Source organism: Vipera ursinii (genome assembly GCF_947247035.1).
Source record: "Vipera ursinii genome assembly, chromosome: 1".
In the NCBI taxonomy this organism is placed as follows: Eukaryota; Metazoa; Chordata; class Lepidosauria; order Squamata; family Viperidae; genus Vipera; species Vipera ursinii.
Window position 1 is genome coordinate 205,892,228 of NC_139512.1, and position 16,687 is coordinate 205,908,914.

Sequence of the window (16,687 nt, forward strand, 5' to 3'; positions counted from 1 at the left end):
ACCGATACGGATAAATAAGTAGCTTTCATGATCGACGGAGCTTATGAATTCAAAAGGATCTAATTGTCTTCGTTGTGATGCTTCCTTCCTTTTTTGGTTTTGTTTTGTAGTAGTCTCAATGTGACTGGTTTTCCCGCACAATGCAGACTTGGCATTGCATCACGTGTTTTATCTTGTGTTCTGGCTCCCATGGATGCATACATATTTAGGGAAATTTGTTCCATTGTCCTATTCCTGGTATAACCCTTGGGTGGTTACCATTTCCTTGGCTGCTGCGCTGAGCATCAGTTCTGTTTGGGATAATCTTAATAGTTTGGGATGTGTGGTAGGTTTTGTTTTGGTTTCTTTTTTTAAAGGAGAGCTAACCCTAATAATAATAATAATAATAATAATAATAATAATAATAAGCCCTAATAAGCAGGCATATACATAGAATGAAGGCTACTGCTAAGCTTGTAAGCCGCCCTGAGTCTTCGGAGAAGGGCGGGATATAAATGGAATTAAAATAAAATAAATAAATAAATAACCATGTTTGGCATGAAAACAATGACATTCACCTCTGAAAATCAAAATGGCAATCATCAATCATGTAAGCAATCCGTAAACTACGCTATTTTTTTAAAAAACATATAGGTTGTTTTTGCTTCAGCAGTAGTTATACTAAAATTGGAGCAATACCAAAAAGATTAGCAAATATATGGGTTAAAAAGATTTGCATTGTATGAGTATAAATATACATACTATGCATAGAATAGCCCAAAGCACACATTCCGTTAGAAGTTCCCTGAGGATGGGCTCCAGCGTAAGTCTAAAATCTCAGAAGACTAAACTTCTGGTCTTGGTGACCAACCCAGATTGAATCCTGGGACATGTGTATTTGCCTTCACTTGTTAGAAATGTCAAGGACTGAACTATGGATATTTGGCAGACAAAATATTATCTTTCCCATTAAGCAAAGCAAGTAATTAACTGCCTTGTATTTCCACCTGGTTTTTTGTTTTTCAGCATGTTTATACAGAGTTCATCACTTGAACCATTTCATTTTCTTTTTCTACTCTTCTCTCCACCTTCAAATTTTTCACCACCTGGATTTTGCCCCTAATTTTTAGTTTATTGAACAATCTGTACTCAATCTGTATTCAGATTGTTTCTTGGTGGAATGGTCCTGTTCAAAATCTCAGTCAACGAACCATAACTTTTCTAAAAAATTAACATTCTATTCCTCTGCTCTCCCTTGACTTTCACTATTTTCATTATAGGCACATCTAGATTCACAAAAGGCCATGATTTGCTTTCACTTTTTAAAAAATCAGAGGTAAGTTTGCACAATATGCAAAACCATGCAGTTTTATTCTTAGCTTATTATACAAATCAAGAAATGGTCCCAGGATATGATTAAAACAGAGGCAATGTATTTCAAACTTAGTCATAGTCCAAATCTTGCTGTGGGGATTAACTAGTACCTTTTCAAGTTTCCAAGCATAAAGGTGCAGGAAAGGGGTGATTGAAGCCATAACTGTGTGCTGTTTCCAGTTTGGTTTTCAATCCTTATGGATGCATATATATATATATTTTTATCAGGTGAAGAAAAAGTCCACCTTCCCCAACAGATGATAGCTCTAGTTCATTTTTTCCATCATGTTCCTCTTTTTGTTTCAAATAAGGGACCAGGTTTGGATTTCCAGATCAAACCAATGCATGTGGGCATTATTTTCCCAGATTGATATGTTGGAAGTGCCAAACACGTTCAACATATTCTTGTACCAGAGGTACTGTAGAAGTGGATAAAGTAATGGCATCTAAGTCATCACATGCAACTTCAGAAAGTCTTCACGTACAGCTTCAGCTTCTTATCATTGCTTTTTGCCGTGGTTGCAATGATTTCTTAATTTGCACCACTAGAAACAGTCTGGCACGGTTAGGGAAAGAAGCCCATATGCTGGATTGTCGATATGCTACGTTTAGGTGTCTGGAAAGCAACATGGCTGACTGCAGTACTGAATTGAGAAGGGCTGGAAAGTTTGAATGCATGTATTTATGTTTTTGTCCTCATTCAGTTCTGTTTCTACTCAAGCTGTCCCTGGGAAATAAATGCAGAGAAGCACATGGTGTCCAGGAGAGGAGAAATGCTAGCAATTTTCTGTTGGTGAAGAGATTTGGAAGCACAGAAGCACAATGAAATTTGAATAAGTTGAATTAGATGTTCAGTTGTTATCAGCTTGACAGGAGAGTACAGGTAGTCCTCAAATTACAACCATCTATTTAGTGACAGTTCAAAGTTACAACAGCACTGAAAAAAGGGACTTTTCGCTGTTTTTCACATGACCGTTGCAGCATCCCCACAGTGACATGATCAGAATTTGGATGCTTGTCAACTGCATGTATTTATGACAATTGCAGTTTCCAGGGGTCATGTGATCACCTTTTGCAACCTTCTGACAAGCAAAGTCAATCGGGAAGCCAAATTCACTTAAGAACTATGAACTATGTACAACTGCAGTTATCCACTTAGCAAATAAATCATAAAAAGGGAGAGAAAAAATCTTTGAGTACGGTGACTTACACCTTAAGAGCTTTTCTCAAGCTGGTGTCTTCCTAATATATTGGATTAATTCTCATAATTCCCAAGCTATTTGTTATGTCTGCTTGGGAATTATGGAAGCTGAAGACCAGCACGTCTGAAAAATACCGACTGGGAGAAGATTAGTTGAAATAGTTATCTTATGTCCTTAATTTTAGGACTTTATTTTCCTACAGATTAATTAGAAGTAAAGATCTACCAGGTTAAGAAGAGCTACATCAAATCAGGGCTATTTCAAATCAAGAATTTATTTTGTCTGCACTATCATAATGTTGCTTACTCTGAAAAGGAATACATGCACACTTTACTGAGACAATGGTTTGTGAAATCCAGATTACAGAAGAAAAGGAACAAGGCCATAGACAGATAGGGTTCTTTATAGATAGCTTGAACTTTAGAGGGGGAATTTTCAGCGGTCTGACTGCTGTTGGGTCTTGGGATTATAGGAGGGGAACTAGGTTGTTTTTATTCCATGCAAATGGAACTGTTTCCTATTGAGAAAACCATGCTGCCTGAGGGCTGAAAATAGCCATTGCCTCTGGCTAAAAAGGGGAAAGGACATTGATGGGATTAGGACAGACATGTCAAACACAAGGCCCGGGGGGCCAGATCTGGCCCGCAAAGTGGTTTCATGTGGCCCGCGAAGCCATCCTGGAAACAGTGAGGGAACGGCCCCCACTGCCTTGGCCCTGGCCCAGAGACCTTCCTTCCGCCAGAGACCCTCAGATCTGTCCCACTCCCGCCCAGGCCCCCAGAGGCACCCTTGGTGCGAACGATGTAGAGCTGGCCATGCCCACCCAGTAGGCCATACGCACTCTAGCCACGCCCACCCAGCAGGCCACGCCCACCCGGCCCCCTGAGGGCAACCGCAATGCTGATGCGGCCCTCAGTGAAATTGAGTTTGACACCCCTGGATTAGGTGCTTGTCCTAAAAGACAATGAAAAGTTAAAGGAGGTTTGTTTCATGAAGTTGCATGGGGGGAAATCTTTGTTGCCTTAGTCAATTTTATCCTGCCCGCATGGAGACGAGTCATATTTTCCTTTTCTTTGGTTCAGAAATGTAAAGGGAGCTTTGTCTAAGATCCAGACAGGTCCTCTGGGTTTGACAGCATTATGCAAAAATGGGCAGCTGAACCTAGGTCCTATCACGTTTTCAGCATCTTTTGTCACAACACCATTATCAACCAGTCAGTCAGTCAATCAATCAATCAATAAAATCATATAAGAAGCCAAACAATTTGTGCAATGAATGATATCTTGGCCATTTTAAAGCTAAAGAAATTTCTCTCCCCCCCCCGAAAATTTGTCTGAAATTTATTTATTTATTTATTTAATTAGTTTTCGATACCGCCCTATTCCCGAAGGACTTGGGGCGGTTTACAGGGCAGCCTATAAAAGACAATATAAAAAGATAATATAAAATTAAAATGAATTAAATTAATTAAAGCCCAACAATTAAAACAATATTAAAAAGCTAAAACCCCTTCAGTCCAGGCCTGATAAATCAAAAAGCCAGGTTTTCAGGTCCCGGCGAAATGAACGCAGATCGGGGGGCGGTCCGGAGTTCTCCTATTTGTCAGTTTAAAAGACAGGACAATTTTTCTGCCCAGCATTAGCTGAACTTTTTGTTTAGTTTTTAGTTTAGTTTTATTGTATTTGTATACCGCCCTTCTCCCGAAGGACTCAGGGCGGTGAACAGGGCATACATAAAAAAAAAAAACAAGATACAAAAATTAAAAAAGAATTAAATAGTAGCCCAGCTAAAACAGTTGATAACAATATAAAAATCCCCATTAAAACCCCAACATATCCCCATCAGGCCAGGCCGGCTTGTTCAAATAGACGGGTCTTCAGACCGCGTCGGAAGGAGCGAAGGTCGGGTGCCATCCGGAGCTCAACCGGCAGCTGATTCCATAAAGCCGGGGCGCCCACAGAGAAGGCCCTCCCCCTGGGGGCCACCAGCCGACACTCTCTGACCGGAGGCACCCTGAGGAGGCCCTCTCTGTGGGAACGCACAGGGCGGAGGGAAGTTGACGCCGGCAGCAGGTGGTCCCCGAGGTACTCCGGACCCATGCCCTTCTGACCCCAGGACACCGCAACCATCATAAATATGAATTAGTTGCCAAGCATCCAAATTTTGATCGTGTGACCAAGGGGATATTGCAATGGTTGTAAGTGTGAAAAATGGTCATAAGTCCCTTTTTTCAGTGCCATTGTAACTTTGAACAGTCACTAAATAGACTTTTATAAGTTGGGGACTACCTGTTGCATGAGGGTTCTATATGTAGGAATTCATTTGACCTCAAGGTTCTATACATAAGATTCTTGTTAATGTAGACAACTGTGCTATCCTGCTGCTAAAGTGAAAAGAGAAAAGTTGAACCCTTCTGTTACAGGCATAAAAGTAATTTGTGATATACTGGCAAATCCTCAGAACAATAATGTCCATTGGATCACAGCTGAACGACAAAAACAATTGTGACCCAGCGTTTTGCTCCTGAGATAATACAAAACTCCATATTGAAGGCTAAATCACAATTGCAGGCCAATGTGAAATGAAACACACTTGAACCAGAGAGTGGCGTGAAAGAGCTACCCAGGACTTGTTCTGATTGCTCTTGTGAACAATGAGCAAGGGGAGAAAGAATGAAAAACAAATAGCTCAGTTCAAGTCACTGACAATGGCATGCAAATATTGGCAGACTGTAATTAAAGCAAAAGCATGCTCAGGGGGAAACTATCCCAAACCTTTGTTTATAACAACTCCCCTTTGTTGTCATTCCATTTACAAAATCAATGCTAGAATGAATGGATGTCAAACGTTTCAGAAAAAACGAGGGTTTAATTCTTGGCTCAGTCACAGGCACAGCAAAGAGCGCTATCAGCAGAGCAGCAGGCAAAATCCATTTCTTTTGCTTCCAGAGAGAGGCTATGTACTCTTCCCACCCACCCCCAAAAAGCAAGAGAAGAACAAACAATTTTGTAAACAGCTGTATGTCTAATGTGGATATCTCATTCTGCCTTTGTCATCCTTTTACCGGAATTCCTGGCTGATAGCAAAAATGTAGCCATAATTACTTCTCCAAAAACCTTGTGCTTTATTCTGTTCCAGTGAGTTCAATGAAAATTTTAATTTAAGTGAAGCCCAGCTTGTAATAAGCTTTCAGTTTGTGCACCACATCACTCTTTGCCTGCCCTGCACAGAACTAAGATTGCCCACGATGAACAAGCACTGAATCGGATAAAAAGGAGAAAAATCATTAGAGGTCAAGATTTTTCATCCGTGGTTCTTTAAACTGAGTTTCACCAGCTTCAGATTTTGAATGAATCAGTTGTATCCATGAACCAACTCTTCAGCTCCTTTTCTGATGGTAAATCAGAACGCTTTCAATGGTAAATCGTAAATTGCTGGTGGTAATTAAAAAAAAAGGATTTAAAAGGAATTTTCTGTAAGAATAAAGGAGAAAATTAGGAAGCAACATTATCATCACCATCACCATAGGTCTAACCCAATGGCTTATAAACAATATCAGCAGTTATTAAAACATTTAATATATAACACTGCTAATGTATGATTAAAATAACTTAGGCTCTTTCAAGAGGCAGTTGGTGTTATGGGTTTCCTAGGGCCTGGGAAGAAGTTAGCAATTTTATTTTGTTTATATATTTACATCCCACTTTTGTTATTTTTACAAATAACTCAAAGTGCGAACATATCCAACAACCTTCCTCCTATTTTCCCCATTTTCAGAGAGAGTGATTGGCCCAGAGTTACCCAGCTGGCTTTCATGGCTAAGACAAGACTCAAACCCACGACCTCTCACTTCCTAGCCTAGCAGCTTAACCTCTAGACCAGGGGTGTCAAACTGCCAGCCCGTGGGCTGGTTTCATCATACCAAAGCCAGGCCCACCCCATTGGTGGCAATGCAGAAAGAGTTGCGATACATCACGACATGGCAGCATCCGAGTACCACCAGTTGCCTGGCAAGGTGTCAAAAACTTGATGACACTGCCCCCCCAATAAAGGAAAAAAGTGATGAAGTACAGGTAGTCCTTGACTTTCAACAGTTCGCTTAGTAACTGTTCGAAGTTACAATGGCACTGAAAAAAGTGCCCCCCCAAGCCACAGCCGAGCAAGACACCTGCCTGCCCGCGCACGTTTTTCCTTCTGTCTGAGGTTTTCATTCTTGTGTGCATTTCTGTTGAGGATTGGCAGTGGGGGTTGGGTGGGAGGGTGTTTGGTTTTTATTTCCCCCCCCCATCTGCTGGGTGGTTGCAGCAGGTTTTGGTCACTTCACATGACCCTGGGACACTGTGACCGTCATAAATATGAATCAGTTGCCAAGCATCTGAATGTAAATCACAAGACCCTGGAGATGCTGCAACATTCCAGCTGATCTGTGCTTCTTCTGGGCTGAGAAGCACCAGGATCAGCGGTGAGCTCCAGCTGGAGCCTAGTGCTGATCCTGGCGCTTTCACTGAGCCCTGACAGCCCTGCAGCTCCAACCATCTCTCGCTCAGGCTTGTGTGGTGCTGCCACCGGTTCAGCTCATTCCCCTTCCCCGCTACCACTTTTCTAGGATGGTTGTGTACCACCTGCCAGGTGCCAATATACCACAGGTTGTACCCGTACCACTGGTTGAAAAGCCCTGCACTAGACCAAACTCTTTTACAATAATATTGTATTTAATACAATACAATGCAATAATGCAAAACTAGTTTATAATGATATTGCAAGTACCTTTACATACTCTATCCCTCCTTGATCAGGAAAATGAGTACATTGGTACCTTGGTACTCAACTGCTTTGAAACTCATCAAATTTGATACTCAATGCATTTTGATGTGAAAATTTTGTCTCGGTACTCATCGTTTGGTACTCGACGCACAAGCTAGAACTTGTCAGTGTTGGCTACCTTGTGACTCACTACACTACAGTTTTCCTTATGGGAAAAAATTGTTCGGTGCTCATCGTTTTTGGTCGTCGTGTCGCCTGCCGCCATCAATTAGCATTGAGTACCAAGGTACCATTGTAGCCATTTCTCAGATACATCAACAAGAGGTTAGCAAAAAGATCAAGAATATATAATTATAGTACTGACTTAAAAGATGTGTGGGATGCTAAATCCATGTATCCAGTTACCAAAATTTCCATAACTTAGTCTTTTATTTTCCCTTTCAAGAGTTCTACTATGATTGTAAGTAGTTGCTAAAGGCCCTATAGTAGTAGTTGGTGGCAAAGCCCTAAGGCAGGGTATTTTGTAGAGAAGAGAAGGGATGCTAATGGAAATGGAGGATGGAATTTTTTATTTTGGTTTTCCTGGGATTTCAAGAGATATTTGAGGTGTTTAACATTTTTTTAAGCTGTGGCATGCTTAAGATTAGCTTATATTTTTTATATTTTTAGTGGAAAACTATACCTTCAACTTTCAGCAATTGTAGTTGGAAACAGTTCCAAAGGGCACAGAAAATGGACATGGGGTTGTTAGGTAGTTTAGCCCTGTCTTTTGGGAAGGGAGAATTCAGCTAGAAGCAGGTTTCTGGATGGTTTTCACCTGATTTCTTCCCTTACTTTAAAGAGCTTGATCTAGAAAGCAGAACAAGACGTATGCCATTCATTGGAGTCCCCCCCCCCACTTTTTAAAGCTACTTATGAATCTGGGGGAAAAAGAGCCACAAACAACTTTACACAACTGATTTCTTAAAAAAAACCCAATATGACCACTTTAAGAATTTCATGGAGCTGGGCTGGGCTGGAGTGGGGTATTGGATTCACGAAGAACAGAAGATGGGGTTTGTGAAAAATGCAAAGCACTTCTTCCAAACAAATTTCACAGTTGGCATAGCCCTAATAAGTACAACTCACAAGTGCAGTGAATTTGTTTTGCTGCTCTTCTGAACGATATACGATATATGCAGCCTTGCCAAAGTAGTGAAGGAAGCTGAGGAACTATTGTTGACAATAGGAAAGGAAAAGTGGCTCATGGTCCATCGAACTACAAGGGTCAAAGAGAGAAAAATTGATGGAAAGATGCAGTTCTGCCCTTATCTACTTTCCCCAGGGAGCAAAATCATCACACTGGGTTTCTTTGGTACTGATTGCCTCATTCTCTGGATTCAGGTAAAATGCCATACCGCATGAATGGAATAATATTCAAAGAAATATCATCCTTCCCCCCCCCTCCAAAACAAACAAACAAACCAACAAACTTTGGATCAAATGAACAAATTAAATTAGAAGGATTTAAATTCTACGTGTATCACTTTTTAGTTGTTTTATGATTAATTTTATAAACGAGCGAAACCTCTAATTGATGGCATTTTGGCCTATGCCATGCTGTCACATCCATAACGTTTGGATGTGAATTGCGTTATTTCATAAAGCATGGGGAGAGTAAAATTAGTCAATTGTTACACTGAAGATGCTCAAGAAGCCAAAGATGCAGAAGAAATCAAAGTTCCTTATGAACTCTCTGATACTAGCAATGCAATGGCCAGGTTTGAAGGGTAGAAGTTCATTGTGACAGTCAGTTATGTATGATATATGCAAGTGGAAAGGACTCAGTATCTTGAAAGAGAATGGGAAGTTAGAGAATGGGAACGTGCGAAAATGTGAAGTTAGAGATAAGAGCTTTCTCTGCTAATGCAAATAGGATCTCTCCTATTTGCATTAGTAAGTACATTCAGAAATACATGAAGACATTTTAAAGGAAACTAAAGGTTGAAGTTTTATGTTAATGGCACAGGGTGGCAATATATTCAACAGTCAGTTTATTAGATTAGATTCATTAGATCAACATAACTGCAATCTTAAACATAGATACCTGGAAGTAAGCTTCATTGAAAGCAGTGGTGCTGAATTTGGTGCAAAATCCTGGCTATCATGATGATTATTAATTTGGGGGGGGGAAGGAAAATTAAAAAAAATATAAAGTCCTATGGGGCAGGAAAGCCTTGCAAGCGGTGAAGAAAGTTTCCATGGATACTCACAGTATACCTCATTCATTATCTACTCCAGGGAAGATAAGACTTTGAACAGAGCACTTCTTGTTTAGTCTTAAGAATAGGTAACATGTTTAGGCAATTCATTTTGGGGGGAAGATGTTTCTTGCAGATAATTTGATATTTAAAGAATATATATTTAAAGAATTTGATTTTTGAGAACAAAATCCAAACGGGAGACAAAAGAAATTGGATTGATTCATGTATTCAAGGCTTTATGTGTTTAGCTTTTAAAAGTCTAATTTGGAATCTCTGTATATGCAGCCATGTTGAACTGACTCAAGGACTGTGGGTCAGAGAAGGGGGAAGAGAATGTTGAGTCATTACAAAAAAGATATCTCAGTCCTTGGAAAGTAGAAAATGCAAGAAAGAAACTCGAAACAAATTTCTATTAGGCCTAGTTCATGGGTAGGGAACCTTGGCTCTTTTATGACTTGTGGACTTCAACTCCCAGAATTCCTAAGTCAGCATGGCTGGTTCAGGAACTTTGGGTATTGAAGCCCACAAGTCATAAAAGAGCCAAGGTTGCCTACCCTTGGCCTAGGTGGAAGTAGATAGGGCTTTGAGAGATTTTCAAGGTTCTCTTGCAATATTTTATCACATTAAACTACATCAGTTTGTAGTATTAGCTCTGTCTTTACTGTAAGGTTATGTTAACAGAATCTTACAAGTTTGAAAGTGTAATGTATTGGCCTTTTTCTATATGTGTAAGTGTTTGCTTATGTTGCACTGCTTGCTAATTGCTTGAGTTCAATTGCTAAGTGCTAGTTCATATGTATGCTTGTAACTGTTGCTAGCCGGCCCAGACTGGTTGTCTCCAGCCGGCTAAGTAGGTCTTGGGCGGGAAACCTCTGCTTTAAATGTATTGGTCGCCGCCTACTGGCCAACCGTATAAATAGCTGTGCAGCAGCTCACTTGTTGCTTCTGTTATGTTCTGACCTTCAATAAAGCCTGTTGCTGTTTTGAACCTTCCATCTCACTCAATGCCTGCAAAGAACCAGCTACACAACAGAAAGTACATTTCTTCCCTTGCCTTTATGCTCCAAAAACCCAGGGAGAGTTTGACATGCCCCTGTTGCTTCTGCGGCCTAAGCTACCTCTTGTCTGACTTGACTGCATCTCTTCCACCTGTCTCCCAAGGTCATTCCCAAGTGCCATTACACCTATTCACTCCTGTTCTCCTGTTGCTTTGTAGACTGAACACCCACAATTTTCTGCTGGTTGCAGGCTCTTCTGCAAGGTGTCACAGCATAGTTTTTCTGCTTTGTGGGGAGACTCTGCAGATGTATGAAACATTTTGCCTATCTGAAGTTCTTTTTAAGGAAACAAAGATGGAAAAATGTGTCAAAAATAGCCTATCCTAAATGCCATTTCAGCCTATACATATAATTCTTCTAAGAGAGTTTTTATAATCTATCAGGAGTGCTGACCCCTCCCAAACTCCATGAATTTATCAAAAAGTGGAAACTCCTTGAAGATAAAGGTCTGAGGCTGCCACAAAGCATTCCTTTCATCTACTATTACTTTTTGAGTTTCGGTGTACTGGTAAATGTATTTTATTTATTTATTTTAATCCCATTTATATCCTGCCCTTCTCCGAAGACTCAGGGCGGCTTACAATCTAAGCACAAACCAATGTGCTTAGCAGTAGCCTTCATTCTATGTATATGCCTGCTTATTAGGGCTTTCACACACACACACACCCAAGCGGCATTATTACAAAGTCAGCTTAATTGCCCCCAACAATCTGGGTCCTCATTTTACCTACCTCGGAAGGATGGAAGGCTGAGTCAACCTTGAGCCTGGTGGGACTCGAACCTGCACTAATTGCAGGCAGCTGGTGTTACTTAAGGAGGCATTAGCCCACTGCTCCACCAAGGCTCCTTAAATGGTCTCATGATATATTTCAAATGAAACTCAAGAAAAATAATATCTGTGGATTCAGGCTAAAATGCCTATGCCAGGTTATTCTACCTGTGGACTTTAGTGGAACCACCATTTCTGAGCTGCAAAACTATTAAAGTGATCTGCTGCCATCTAGGCATTGCCCTAAATCTCATCCTTATTTTCTGGCAGGCTCACACATCTCACACCTCTGGAACTATTAATGGTAATTGTGAACTAATGAGTTTTTCCCTTCTATGACATGCCACATTTTAGTTTAAACTATGAATTCTGTTAAGTATTGTCAGTACTAGCATTATCTTTATCTCTCTTACCTGATTTTGCCCACCATACTTTACTTGTATATTTTGTGATATCTCTGTATAGGGATTTATATAATGTCTGCATTGAAAATCACTTCTATTAGTAAATGCAATGTCTCTGTTCTTAATATGTGTATAAAAATATGGCCTCACAATATGCAAATAATATTGCCAACCAATTTTGGGGGGTGGCAGGGAAACAAGTATATTGTTCCTAGGTTTGTGGTTGTCATCAATTATGCATGCTAAGACAGACTGAAATTCTACCCACATTTTCTCCTCAGTAGCTTCATTCTTCTGGAGAAGAATCTATATCTAATCCCTATTTCTCCTTTTTAGCGTTTCGAAAGTCAAACCGAAAATACACTATTGAATACATAAAATATATAAATGTGAGAGGGGAAGTGAAACCTGTAACACTTCTTTAATGTGAATTGAGCATCTCAATACATCTTGAAGCAGGTGATTTAAAAGTGAAAGGTTTATTTTTGACATACCAACATTTATATATTGATGGCATTTGTGAAAGTTCAGGGTTTTCTTTTTTTTCTTATTAATTGAATTGCTGTTGTTCTGAGATAGAGCAGCAAGCAATACAATAGCCAGAGGGTGTAAGAAGCATATCATTCACACATTTTCTCTTCTTTGGATCCAGATAACTAGCAAAACTGCCTAGAAAGCCACTTTCAGGGGGAATTTTGGGTATTAAAGCCTATCTAGTGAGCTGGGACCAGTAGTGAGAGGTTCACAGATAGCACTAAACCTGGAGTGATGTGCGGCCTGTGGCTCTCAAATCCCCTCAGATTTTGCTAGCTCTAGAGGTGCCTCTGGTTGAAAACAGATGACGTGATTTCACATCATTTTATTTTATTTATTTAATTTAATTTAATTTTATTAGATTTATATACCGCCCCTCTCCAAGGACTCGGGGCGGTGTACAGGGCAATTAAAACGCTAACAACACACAAGGTATAAAAATTAAAATAAGATTAAATCAATAGCCCTAAGTAATAAATACATTCTAAAATTTAAAATTTTTAAAATTTAAACTCTAAAATCCAATCCCTCAGTCCAGGCCGGCAAGTTCAAACAACCAAGTCTTCAGGTCACGGCGAAACGAGCGAAGGTCGGGAGCCATCCGAAGCTCAACTGGAAGCTGATTCCAGAGGGCAGGTGCGCCCACAGAGAATGCTCTCCCCCTGGGAGCCGCCTGTCGACATTCCCTGACCGACGGCACCCTGAGGAGGCCCTCTCTGTGGGAGTGCACAGGGCGATGGGAAGTTAACGCCGGCAAGAGGTGCTCCCGTAAATAACCCGGACCCATGCCATTTAGGGCTCTATAGGTCATCACGCCTTCTGATGATTTTAAGGTGGATATGTCACCATGACTAGCAGTCATCTCTAAATTATATTGTATACAAATGCAATATTGGATGAGGGGTCCTTGGTGCTCTCTGAGCTTGCTTGTTTTCTTGCTAACATTTCATTACCCTAACTAGGTAACATCATTAGTGCTAGTAAGGAGTGCTAGTAAGGAGTGCTCATTTCAACCCTGAGCTACAAATATTCTCATTCATTGGCAATATTGGATATTGTACATCCAATCCCAGCTCCATCTCTAGGGGTGACTTAAAAGTAAGGCTTTCCTATTTGTAGATTTCACTTGGAGCTAACATACTTTTTGAAGAGAAAGAGGCAGGAAATTCTGTAGTCTCTTAAATACAGAAACTTGCCTAAGTAATAATAGAAGACTGTGGTGGTGTATTGGTTAGAATTCAGTATTGCAGGATGCTTCTGCTGACTGCCAAGAGTTCGATTCTGACTGGCTCAAGATTGACTCAGTCTCCCATCCTTCCAAGGCTGGTAAAATGAGGATCCAAATTGTTGGGGTGGGGGTGGGGGTGGGGGGACGGCAGCGGCGATACACTGACTCTGTAAACTGCTTAGAGAGTGCTGTAAAGCACTGTGAAGCAGTATATAAGTTTAAGTGCAATTGTTGGGTCAGTGGCATTAGCAAAGACAGTTTCTCTTATCCACCTTTCCCCATTTACCCTACTGATCAAGTTCCTACATGCAAAGAGACAGTGCAAGTCTCTTTACAAGAGTCCTTGGCATGCCTTCTGATGATTCCTGAAAACAGACATCTTTCGCTCCTGCCATTTTGAGAGAAACCTGAAACCCCTCCCCCCACCTCCAAAATCTTCCCATACTGTAGAAGAATTTAGCTTGGGCTATGAGATGGAACAAGGGGAGGGGAAATGCCTTACCTCCTGAGAAAGTAGGAAATGTAAGAAAGAGATTCAGAAGAGTTCTGCCTTGAACTGGTTATCCTTAAAAAGAGGGCAGGCTTTCAAGCTCCTGTTAATATTACCCTAGGGCAGGGGGTGTCCAACCTTGACAACTTTAAGACTTGTGGACTTCAATTCTTAGAATTCCTCAGCCAGCAGGAGGTGATTCTGGGAGTTGGAAGTCCACAAGTCTTAAAATTGCCAAAGTTGGATACCTCTGCCCTAGGCTAATACAGTAGCATTTCTGGAATCCCTGCAGTAGCTGTTCCTTAACCTGGCTTACCTCAAAGGGCCAACATTTGCCCGTATGTACTGAGTCAAGGTTGACTCAGCCTTCCATCCTTCCGAGGTAGGTAAAATGAGGACCCAGATTGTTGGGGGCAATTAAGCTGACTTTGTAATAATGCCGCTTGGGGTGTGTGTGAAAGCCCTAATAAGCAGGCATATACATAGAATGAAGGCTACTGCTAAGCTTGTAAGCCGCCCTGAGTCTTCGGAGAAGGGCGGGATATAAATGGAATTAAATAAATAAATATGGTCCAACCTCACCCAACTTAAAAGTGTTTAATGCAGTCTTTGACAACTAAGATATTGTCTATTGTGTAGTGGGTTGTGGACCGCATGGCAATGAATGAATAGATGAGTACCGCATGTCAGCTCTTTATTAGTGGTAGGCGCATACTGAACAAAGGGGGTTACTTGGACCCCTTATATACCTAGCCAGGTGACATTCTGGCCAATCCATCCGTCCGTATCTCCCGCCAAAAACCCTTCAGCCAATCTGGCCACAGCACAGCGCCACCTGGTGGAACCCGCAGAGCTGCTCACACCCCATACATAACATTGTCCCTTTCAATTATATCTGTGATGATATTTAAAGGAGTCCTTGAAATCAATAGGATTTACCTCTGAGTAGGTAAGAACAGATCCAATTCTTTAGTAAATTCCACAGTCATGTCAAGCACAAACAGTAATTTGGTGGAGAACCACTCTCTTGAATATAAAACATCCAGCAGAAAGCCTAAACCAAATCAGGTGCCTATCAACACATATATGATATTTTGCCCTCGGCTCTCAAGCTCTTTTCCTTCAGAAATATCTTGTGGTGTTTCCCTAATTGCTTGAAAGCAATTAGGGAACCCAGCATTTAAAACTACAGAATTTTCATTTGAGGGATGTTGCTAGGGAAATGTGCATCTAACTTATTTAAGCCAAGAAATAAAATAAAATAAATAGCCCAAGTTTGGGTACCATTCTGTTTCTTTGTCTAGTTTCTATGAAACTGAACAAAAAAAGCAACAAAAAATGAACAGGAAAGAAGGGATGAGAATCCAAGCTAGGTGTGTCTATAGATAGAACAGTAGATTAATGTGTGTGCTAGCAGCAATGGCAGCAACATAATTACCGTATCTGCAATGGTTAAAAAAATAAACCCCATAGTCTTTTCTAGCATCACCTGCAGGTAGGAAGTATGGGTTTCACACTGATGTGATCTACTACACAACAGATACATTGCAGTGCTCTTTGTCATAGCATATCCTTACCGAATACCATTTTGGAAAACTATTGCCTGATCACTTAAAAGAAAAGTCCCAGTAAACTAGCCATAAATCAGGAAACTGTCAGGATAGGTGACTCTACAATTTCAACTTTCAATGTTCTGGAACCTTGGACGATGGGAAAAAGATTAATTTTTTAGAGTAAGACCCCTCCCAATGTTATGGGAGTGTTTTGATGGCAGTCCAAATCCAGAGATACCAGCTCTTCCCTTTCTCATAACCCATTGACCACAAGAGAGTTATAGATTTACCGTGATGCTTCTTTACCTGCCACCCTGCCTGCTCTTTTTGTAAGGCAGTGCTGGGTTGGACTGGAGGACCTCCGGGGTCCCATCCAACTCTAAATTATTCTGCTATGTTAGTCGGTTATTCTTTCTATGATCACATGTATCCAACCCATCAAGCCCCCCCACCCCACCCCCCAAAAAAGTCTGGAATGGTATTGGATCTCCTGCCCTGTGCAGGGGGTTGGACTAGAAGACCTCGAAGGTCCCTTCCAACCCGATTGTTCTATGTTTTATGCTCAACTTCAGCAACTTCAAGATGTGTAGACTTCAACTCCCAGAATTCCCTAGCCAAAGTTTTTGAGGCTGAGAAACACCTCTGTGAAGGATTACCAATCTGAAGTCAGTCCTTGTTGCCTTTCTTCACACACACACACACACACAGAGAGAGAGAGAGAGAGAGAGAGAGAGAGCTCTTGGCCTCTGGTAGGATGTGGTGATGTGGTTTCTTATTTCTATAATGTTTTTCCTGTAAATAAGTCTGCTGTAAATCATTAACCAGGTGAAGCTCGGATTGCTGTTCTCAGAAACACTGACACCCACAGAAAGAACTTTTCAACCTCCCATACTTTAAAGCAGAGCCATCTGTGGCAGATTTTTTCCCCCTTTAGTAAAAATTTTTAGACTCATTCTTACAGCAAGAAACTGATCTTGAAGAGGCAGAACAAAGCGGAACCTCCTGTTGCTTGCTACTCCTATTGTGGTTGGCTTTTTTTCCTCTGTATTTCACTCTAGTAAGATCAGTCCTTAGTTTTGACACTGGAGA